The following is a 10,838-nucleotide window of genomic DNA, read 5'->3' on the forward strand; positions in this document are numbered from 1 at the left end:
TCAACCCAAGCTTTGACCAAAACTAGTTCTCGTGTGGAACCCATGTTATCGGCTTTTGTCTTCCCGGTTGTGCGACACCCTCGCGCACTTGTTTTTTCCTTTTACGTCTTTGTGGTGGTGGTGTTGGTTGAGTTTCGGGAACTATGTCTTCTTTTTCCGCGTCATCCGATTCATCGACAAGTTGGTGGTGGTGTTGGGTTTGGGTTTGAGTTTCAGTTTGAGTTTGGGGTTGAGGTTGATTTGGCGATTGTTGATCCAGAAACACAACAAAGTTTGAAAACATTTGCGACGTAACATTTGGAACTTGCATCGGGTAATATTAGCCAACACTTTGGTATTGGAATCGTAGTGGGGATTGAATGGGAGCATCGAGTTGGGGGCGGTAAACTCCTTGCGGGGATAAGTCGATAGCAAAAATGTTGCGAGGAGGGATGTTTATACTCGAACCATGGCTTTTTTTCCTTCGATCGGAAGTTGGGGTTTGCTTGTCGGGATTCATTTTTTTTTGTTGATATAAAGTAGAGAGAATAGAGGATAATGTGATGTTTTTAAGTTATATGTATATATTTATAGTAGTGGTAAAAGGATAAAAAAAATAATAAATAAAAACCAAAGTAGCCATTACAGAAAAAAAAAAAAAAAAAACATTTTTTACCGTTATTCTACGGTTATTTTCACCAAAAAAAAAAAAAAAAAAAAAAAAAAAAAAAAAAAAAAAAAAACGCCGGCCAATCACAGCAAGAGAGAGAGAGAGAGAGCGGGAGAGGCTCCCCTCTCCGTTTCCCGCACAACCCGTTCCCGCGCCGACTGTGCGGTGTTCCGCTTGACGGGAAGCTCCCCGCTTCGCCCGACCTAATGGTAATATAGATTCAAAGGTGGTTTTAATAACCGTTTCTCTTTTTTTTTTCTTTTCACGTCCTTAACCACTTTTAAATTCACGTTTTCATAATAAAAAAGTCAAAACACATGTTTTGTTAATATGAAACAATTTCTCATGTATCGCCGATTATCATCATATAGTTCAAATTTTGGATGAATTGTTGTCCAAAATATAAGGTTAAGGTGACATAATTTCATATATACTGGTCGTTTATCTGCGCTAAACAACATAACATGTGTGAATAGTTTTTTCAAAAATTAATTTCTAAAGACAAATAGTTCTCTTTCAGAATTAGTTTCTAATTACGATTAATTTGTTTGCTCAAATAGTTAAGTGTTTTACATTATTGACAATGTTTCATCAAATTAAAATTTTTAGTTAATTCATTTTTTTTTTATTCAAAACATGTTTAGCTCTTTTGTAGTTATTAACTTCGTTACTATAATTTAATGATGAAACAAAATAGAAAAGTGTTACCACCAAGACATTGAAAAATCACAAAGCAAATGACATTTGCATTAAATATTACTCATTTATTATATATTTATTTAGTAACAATTACAAACTACAAACAACAAATAATAAATAAAGAAAATATTAAAATATTTCATCTTATAAATTAATTTTGATACACTAAAAGCTTTTTATTATTTTTTAGATTCCAAAACTTAGTAGCTTAAAACTTTTGGTTGTTCGCACTCATGAAATTTGATTCTTCTTCACATGGGTAGTGTTGTAACGTGCCAAATGGTGTGCATGAATTGCTTGATCATCACTGGAAAAGGCCATTGAAAGATTTGATGTATAATCTTTGTGCATATAAACTTGGATACTTGTTAAATGCAAGAATCATCAACCCATTTTCATATATTTTTTATTATAACATCCTATTACAGTATCTTGAAGGTTACCATTCTTTTCATGTGTACGTGGATACCCCCTCTTCCTTTAATATGGTAGCAATTGTCCTTGACGGAAGCTCTTTTAGAGCCCACACTCACCTACTTTTTCTCTTTTAGAGCCCATACTCACCCCATTTTTCTCCAACAAAACAACTCACACCCTCTAGATACCTCTCTCCTTTCACACATCACCACTCCACCAGAACTTATATGAAATACCACCTGATAGTTAAATATTAGGATAAATGTATGAACTTAGTAACTTACATATCCTACAAAAATGTATACAATCTTTATTTGAAAAAAGAGATAAGATAAAAAAAATTCTATCAAACCCATTCATTTCCAAAAGAGTAATTTCAAAATTATTATACAACTACTTCATCACCTCAACTTTTCACTTCATTTAAAATATAATCCAGCTTAATGCTGCTCAAAATATGAATACGTGACAAAAAAATACATAAGTTAACAACAAATATTATAAATAAAAAAGACAAATAGAAGTTAACAATAAGATAAATTGAAAAAAACAAAAGTTTAACTCAATATGTTACTTTTCTCTTGCGAATGTTGTCGAGGGCAAAAGAAAGAAATCGTTTTGACATTTTCTTATCCATAGATCCCAAACATTGAAAAATTTAAACACTTCTGTTACACCTGCACAAAAAAGGATCAATAAAATTCTATTAAAATTATAAAAAACAATCATTAAGGGACAATGAGATATAGCACTTGTTTCTAATATAATCATTCGATCATTGTAGGCCACAAAACAACATAATTTTCTTTCATTCAATGAGTTTGCAAGAAATATCAGTTTAGTTTCTATAATCGGTTTTTCAGTATAATTGGGCTTTTTCGGTCTTATATATGAAAGTAAGTTAGCTTTTTCTTGCACTTAAACATTACACATTGAAAGTAGGATTCTATAAGAAAAGAACAATGAAAATGTGATGTTATTTCTTGCAATTAGTCCTAAATAAATTAAAAAGACCAAGTACAATATGCATTTATCTATTTCCAAAAATGTTAGAAATTGCAAATATGTCACCAAAACGGTAATTTACCTCGATGTCGTGTCACTGACCCATGAGCTGTTTCGTGTCACGTCGAAAAGCCTATTAAATATCATCATCAAACATACAAAATTGACAATACAAAAGGTAAGAAATATGAATGTAGTTATATTTTTGTGACATCTTATCTTAATTTTTATCCAAAAGAGAAGTGAAAATGTAAGTTAGAATCCAAATATTAACTAAACCAAAGGATTAAGTTAGACTAGATCTTTCATTTTGGATTTGGAGTATGCAAAGCTAGCAGCCAACTTGTTTACTTAATTCCAATAGCAACTGAATCATGAAGACCCATGGTGAGATATTCAAAATAGGAGATGCAATGAGATGGGTAAAACAGTCAACCGGGGGAGGAAATCCAATAGGCAAGAATATATAGTTTCCTAGTTATCCACAATTTTGTTGATTAAACCTAAACATTCTCTACCACTCCCTATATGCAGCAAAAAAATTACTTTCGAGTGATACCATCCAATTACAGTGGTATTTGGGTCTAATTTTCATCAGCTACATGACTATGATTACAAACCTGAGGTTGTTACTATAACTAATCCTCAATGCAGCAAAATAGTAAATAGATTCACTGATGCAGCTGCACCCAAATGACAGGGGTATTTTGGTCTAATTTTATAACAGTTCTGGATATGTTTTGTGACAGCCCGTTATTTTCAAGTCAATAAAAGTTAAACCCATTAAATAAAATTTTGAGTTTTATTTATTTCGTTAATTTCATAAGGGCAGCTGCACCCAAATGACAGGGGTATTTTGGTCTAATTTTATAACAGTTCTGGATATGTTTTGTGACAGCCCGTTATTTTCAAGTCAATAAAAGTTAAACCCGTTAAATAAAATTTTGAGTTTTATTTATTTCGTTAATTTCATAAGGGCTGGGGCATGTTTTAGATTATATAAATAATGTTTATATAAGTTTTTTTATTTTAGGATAGAATAGAAATACACTTAATAATCAAAAACTTGTCTTTTGGAACCGAGAACCCTCGGACCGAACCCCCCCCCCCCCCCCCCACCGAAATCAGACCTCAGACCGCAAACCCTTCTTCGACCGAAAAACCAACCGATATATATATGTTTTCATCCGAAAAATTAAGCCATTCCTCACCTTTTTACTCAAAAAATTTCTCAAATCACCCTCAAGTATCATCTAAAAACTTTCATATCTTCAAGAAATATCCTTCAAATCTTCATAATTTTCACCGAGAACACCAAGAACAATCTTCAAATCTTCAAGCTGGCCGAAAACACCTAGGACTGAGAACCTGGTCCTCGGTTGAGAATTTAGCAACGTTTTAAAAACCGGTTTGAACCGGCTGGTCGAACCGGTTGGACCGGGAACCGGGAGAGAGAACGGTTCAACTATCACTGGTTTTATGTTGATTTGTGAACCGGATTGAACCGGCTGGTAAAACCCAGTTGAACCAGTAAAAATAAACCGGTTGAACCGGTTAAACCGAAGAAAAACACATGAGAAAGAACCATTTGCATAATAAATTTTGGTGATTTTTTTGAAATCTATTTAGTTTTCTCTAAATAAAAAGCTATGGTAAATGTTATAATGTTTTTTGATATGTTTATATTCATCTAAAACTATATTAGGTTATAACCTGTAGAAACCACGATTACAAAATAAATAAATTTTATAGTAAAAAGTCATAATTATTAATTAATTATTTTCAATAAATTATTAATTAAGATATTTAGATTATAGTCCGCAGAAACCACGGTCACAAAAATAAATAAATTTTTATAGTAAAAAATCATAATTATTAATATATTATTTTCAATAAATTTTTAATTAAGATATTTATGTTTTTTATTTATGTAAAATTATAATTGTTGATTCAAATAAAATTATAATTATTGATTACCAATTGTTTTGAATTTCAAATTTCAAAATGGTAATAAATAATGCTAATTTTAAGAGATTTAGAAGAATTTTAATTTAAATGTAAAATCACAATCATTGTATTAAAATGAATTGAAGGATAGTGTTTCTTATATATAATTAGTAAATATTGAAAATAGACAAAATTAACCAACATTTCTCAGAAAAAATAATATGTACCAATTCAGGGATAATTTGAATATTCAACAACAACCAATATTTTAGTATAATTGCAAACAAAATATTGAATTTACATAATTATGATAATATTGATTACTAAAAAATGTGATTGATAACCCTTCATTGTTATTTATTTTCTTTATTTACTAGGATGTATTATTTTTATTAAATTAAATATTGTATAACTTGATACTATTATAAATTTTTTAATAACTTTATTAAATATGATATATTGAATTAACGTTTCTTAATTAAACATAAATGCATAATTTATCAAGAATATGTTTATCAAGCAGTTAACACTAGTACAAAAATGGGTTATGGTCACACCAAAAAACCGTGACCATATGCCTATAGTCACACCTTTTTTTTTATCAGAAGTGTCACCGAAGGTCGTGCCATTTTAGGCACCATACGACCATATTTAAATTTAGTCGTTGTATTATATGAAAAACTGTGACCATAGCATATATGTGTAGCTATAGGGTATGGATTTTTGTTGTTGTAATCTATCATTTTATCCAATATTGTGGCCATAAACCCTTTCTAGACACACATTCTTGTTATTTTAATGATTATCTTTCATGGAATGGTCACATGAAATTATTTTTACTGTGGTGTATTGTTAATAATTGGTCACACAAAAAATGTTCATTATGACTATTGACTATCATTTAGAGACACAAAAGTAACCGAAGCATGACCATGTTTAACAAATGGCCGCATGAATTTATTTTCACTATGGTGTTTTGCTAATAATTTGTCACACAAAAAATTATTCATTATGACTATTAACAATCTTTTAGGCACATATAATTAAGCAGTTAGACAATAAAAAAATTATTGAGTGTGACTATTGTTTGTAATATAGTCACATATATGTACTTAAACCATATTTGTAAATGTCGTATAGTTACAAAATGTTTTTATAATTGTGACTATTATAGAATCTATAGTCACATGAATGTACAAATAAGTGACAAATGGTTATGATTTTGACACACATTTATCTATCATTAGCAATATTATTTAGTTTTTAGTTACATATGTTAAATTAAAGCATGACTATAAAATGATTGTAGACATACAACTAATGTTTATAGTCCTTATTGTTTGGTATTTAGTCACACAAACTTATGATAGCCATAACAATTCTTATCCTTTGGACACACTTATAGTTTTCATGTAACAATTGATTGTAATTTAGACGCCACAAACCAATCAAATCATAGCCATTAGTGTTGTAGGGACACACAATTTCATTCACCATGACTATATTTGCCCCATTGACACATTAATTTTATCTTATCATGTCATTTTTTTTATAGATTTTGACTCACAAGTATTGTTTCTACATCACAATACATAAACTATTAGTCACACAATTATAAAAGAAAGTGACATGTGGCATCTTTTTGACATACCAAAATTTTCAACATAAATATTTCAGTTTTAGTCACATATGTTTAATAAAATACTTGTAGACAACATTAAGTTTCTATCATGACTATGGTTTACACTTTAGTGACATGGAGATAAAATTATTATAGACATATGGAATATTTCAAGTGTGGTTATTGTTACAATGTTAGCCACATTAATTAAATTTGATTATTACATTTTCTATATTTCAAACACATAAAAAATAATGTCAAATATACATAACCATAAATCGACAAAGTGAAACGATAAAATGATATCGATATTAATAATAACTCGAATGAAAATAATACATACATAAATTCCATAGTTAAATAGTAAAATATATTTGTAATATATTCAATTCTATAAAACATGCTAAGGAAAGGAAAGAAAGTCATAAACCAAAAACTAGAAGTGTTTTATCTTGTTGATAGTGCTCCTTGTATGCGTGACAGTTCCATCTTTGATTATAAAAGTCATTTTGCACTTCTTGGAGTTTTGAAGTTCATTGTCTTTAGTTAATTCATATGTGGTACCTATAGCAACAACATTGAAACAAATTTGAACAAATAATAATTTAAAAGACTAGTTTATGAAGGAAAAAATGTAATGCATAAAGAAGTAAATAGAATAAACAAACCTTTGAGTCACATTTGACAATGTATATTGGCCATGCAACAAATGTTTTATGTGCTGCCTTAACTGTTTTGTGATCAACCATTTGACATGCTAAAAATGCATCTCCCTTTTTCACTCCACAATGGATACTTTATAGCAGTCATCCTTAATAGAAACTAAAAATAACTTGATAACTAATTCATGAATAAAGTAACATAACCTTACCAAACCAAATAAACACAAATCAAATAATAGAATCCAAATCCTATCACTTTTAATGCCAAAGATTTTGCAGAACATTAAGAACAGTACAAGGATCATAAACCATTAGAAAGAAACATAAAAACTCAATGAACAATCAAGAAAATATTAGCAAAACGAATGAGTTCTCGATGAGAGAGATAAAACTCTCAGTGAGGATAGACTGATAACATTTGATGCCAAAAGATATGAAACTCGAGCATAGGCGGTTCTTTATGATAGCAAGCCAGTAAAATTTTACTTCTTGCTAGTATACCACATAGAACTATCTCATCTGTCTTCAAATATGAAAAAATAGATTTGATATCTTATGTGCTTCAAATCAATTAATTCTCATGATTGTTGATTATTCAACCTAAAAATGTATAATGTACAAATTTATATCCAATATATAGTTCATGTTCACTGACATTTGTTAATGATGGTCGTTTACTCAAACATGTAAAGTCATAACCAATCAAAGAATACACCATCAAATTCAAAACAATCAAAGATATAAATGATATAAACAATAAAACCTCCAAAAATCTACACAGTAAAGGAATTAAAAACCCCAAATATCACAAAACATTACTGTAATAGTCTACCGAGATAAATCAATAAAAAACCCAAAAAACCTAACCTGTAAAGGATGCCAAAGTGATGTTTCTGAGGCTATTATTCACATATAATCTAAAAACAGTTAAAGGTGAAAGAAAAAACGCAATCTGAAATACATTGAGATAATTAGTAATTGAGAGTTGAAATCTTGGAAATACATGCAGAAACATACCTTAAGATGCAGAGGCTAAGACCGGAGGCAATCAGGTGCCTCAGAAATCGTGAAGGTTGAATCTTAGTGTTGTCCACCACAACCACTCGAAGTCTTGAATCTGACCGGCGGCTAAAGGCTCGACGATGTCGTCGCCATGATAAGGGGACAAGCTGCGTCCCTGGTATGAGGTGTTAGTCGAAAATAAATCAAATTTTATTAATTGAAATAGTGAAAATTTACAAACAAAACCGTACAGTATTGGTGGTTAGATTGAGTATCTAGGGTTGTAATATGTGGCTGATGACCGGATGCGAGGTAGAGTGGCGGAGAGGCGGCACATAGAGACGACAAGCAGCGGGAAAAAATTGAAAACGAGAATTTCGCATTTATAATGAGGGTGGGCCAGTGGTGCTCCAATTTCTAACCGGGGGAATCAATTTTTCGTTTGAAAATAGGAGGGATATTGAAATTCTTCATTTTATTCTTCGATGTATGCATGATTATTAATAGAAGCAAGTAAAAAAGTATATTATGTTAAAAACGTTATTGGGCCTTTAAAGATACATAGGCCATTTTGTTTATATATATATATATATATATATATATATATATATATATATATATATATATATATATATATATATAAGTTGGAACATTGGGGAGTACGTTGGGCGTACCCAACTGATTAAGTGTTTAATGGAGTAAGTTCGCACAATGGGGAGTATGTTGGGCGTACCCAGCTGGTACGCAGCGCGTACTAGCCCCAGAAGGAGTACGCTAAGTGTATCAGCTGAGTACGCCCCGCATACTTAGCAGATGGACATTGGGCTTGACGTTCTAGGTATTGGCTAATGTTTAGGCTTTCATTTTTTGGGCCTTATTGGGTCATCAGACTTTTGTGTTGGACTTTGGACTTGCATGTTAGGCTTCCATAGATTCTAGGCTCATGATGGGTTTTGGGCCTAATTTGGAAGATTGTGCCATAAAAACATAATCAAAATTTTGGTTATTTAAAACGTCCAAATTTTGGTACAAAGTTTCATTTTCATACCGGTTGCAACTTTATGCCTTTGCATGCCTCATATACACACAACGCCTCCATTAAGACCTTTCTAAGGTCTTTAACCCATGCACGAGGCCAAAACTCCCACCAAGACTCCATTTTTATGATACTAAAGACCAAGGGACCTCAGATCTGTCCTTCCCATCTTCTAGAGTTGCTTAACTCACAAATAGAGATCCAAAATCAACCAAAGGGACAAAACTAGAAAACCCTAGCTAGATCTAAAGATTTAAGTGGAAAGGTGCAAGCTTTTTACCTCCAGAAGCTTTGCAAAATGACCAACATGCAGATTCTTCAAGCACCAAACCGTCCCACGCTTGCTTAGCAATTCTCCTTCTTGAATGAACTCTGAAATGGCCACAAAAACCCACTCCTTAATCTCAAAAATTCTCTCACTCAACGTCTCTGCTGTAGGTAGGCGAAATAAGCCTAAAGAGACTGATATGGTTTGGTCCAAGAGGCTAAAAGATGTTTAAATAGGGGTCAAGTCCGAGATTTAGGGTTTTGGCCCTATGTTGCGTATGCCCGGCGTACCGTTACGTACGCCCATCGTACGTAAGACTCCTTTGCGGTCCTTCATGCAGAGTACACTAAGCGCACTCATAAGTACGCCCATCGTACTCAAGGGACCACTTATGCCAAAATAGAAATTCTTCGAGGGTTTCAAGTCATACATGATTTAGGGCGTTACACTGGTTTTGAGTATTTAGGTCAAAATTTTGGCCTGTTCATCAAAATGACCATTATGGTCATTTTTCTCAGTGTAACCAGCTGGTAAAACAGAAAAAATAGTATATTTCTAATTTGTTCATTTGTATTTCACATTTTTTCTCATTTCTCGTTTTGTGTTAAACTACTGATTTGCCATTATGCATATGCAAGTCTTCACGAACCTAGCAACCTCATTCCATATACCCTTCAACCTCTTAAAGTTCATCCATTAAATGTCATAATTTGCTTTTTGTTTTCTAAAGCTCAAAACTTCGAAGTTAGTTGCCTAAATGAGAAAAAAATTTCTTGGAAATTTGCTTGAAGTGCATGGTAGTTGCTACTGGTGTTTTGGCCAATTAGTTGCTGAAAGCCTGCTTGTTAAGCGCCTGACTGCTGAATCGGTAATCATCCGGCTATAAATCATAAACATAGATTAGCCACTCATTCACACCCTTAGGTCAGATGACTGACCCACCCCTGGTCCAAGGTCAACTCCTTGGTCAAAGTCAACTTCCAGTTGACTGGACTCGCCGATTCATCGCACCGACTTGCCGAGTCCTTCTCCCACAAACTCGGTCCTACTCTACAAGCCCCTCTTCCCGCTCACTGAGTCACCCTTAAATCACTACTTGGGACGATAGAACCGGCTCGCGATCCGACTCGCCGAGTCCAAGAACAACTCGCCGAGTCCATACGAGCAGACCTCCCACTCGCTTCCAAATCCTCACCCGAGCATCCCTTATGAGGATTTGGGTTTCTGGGACTATTGCAACACGTTAGATTGCTAATTCCGCGTGTAAGTACGAAGGGTTGGACCTTCAACATCTAAACCCCTCTTACTCAGTAACTTTTCATCTGACTCGTTGAGTTTGAAGAACAACTCGTCGAGTACCAGGCAATCTTCATAGGGCTCGCCGAGTTGTTCATCCAACTCGCCGAGTCTAAGGCCGTCTTCAAAGAACTCGCCGAGTCCCTTTACCCATTTCCCATATAGACCAAATCTGAGACATGCAACGCTTCAAAACCATAGATCTATGTTCCTAGGTCATGCTTATCATGTAAAAT

General features: G+C 32.9%; 1 long non-coding RNA gene across 2 annotated transcripts; it reads right to left on the reverse strand.

Annotated features, from left to right (window-relative positions):
* Window positions 1–6,625: 6,625 nt before the first annotated feature.
* LOC145068854 (uncharacterized) lies at window positions 6,626–8,444 on the reverse strand. Of its 2 annotated transcripts, XR_013689158.1 has the most exons (3): window positions 8,254–8,442; window positions 7,007–8,177; window positions 6,626–6,902 (listed from the first exon to the last, which is right to left on the reverse strand). It is a non-coding gene; the product is annotated as an uncharacterized LOC145068854 (long non-coding RNA). The 2 variants fall into 2 exon arrangements; XR_013689157.1 differs by having other exon boundaries at window positions 6,626–8,177; window positions 8,254–8,444.
* Between the last annotated feature and the right edge of the window lie 2,394 nt (window positions 8,445–10,838).

Source organism: Lactuca serriola, chromosome 8 (assembly GCF_051521515.1).
Source record: "Lactuca serriola cultivar US96UC23 chromosome 8, Lser_US96UC23_V15, whole genome shotgun sequence".
NCBI lineage: Eukaryota > Viridiplantae > Streptophyta > Magnoliopsida > Asterales > Asteraceae > Lactuca > Lactuca serriola.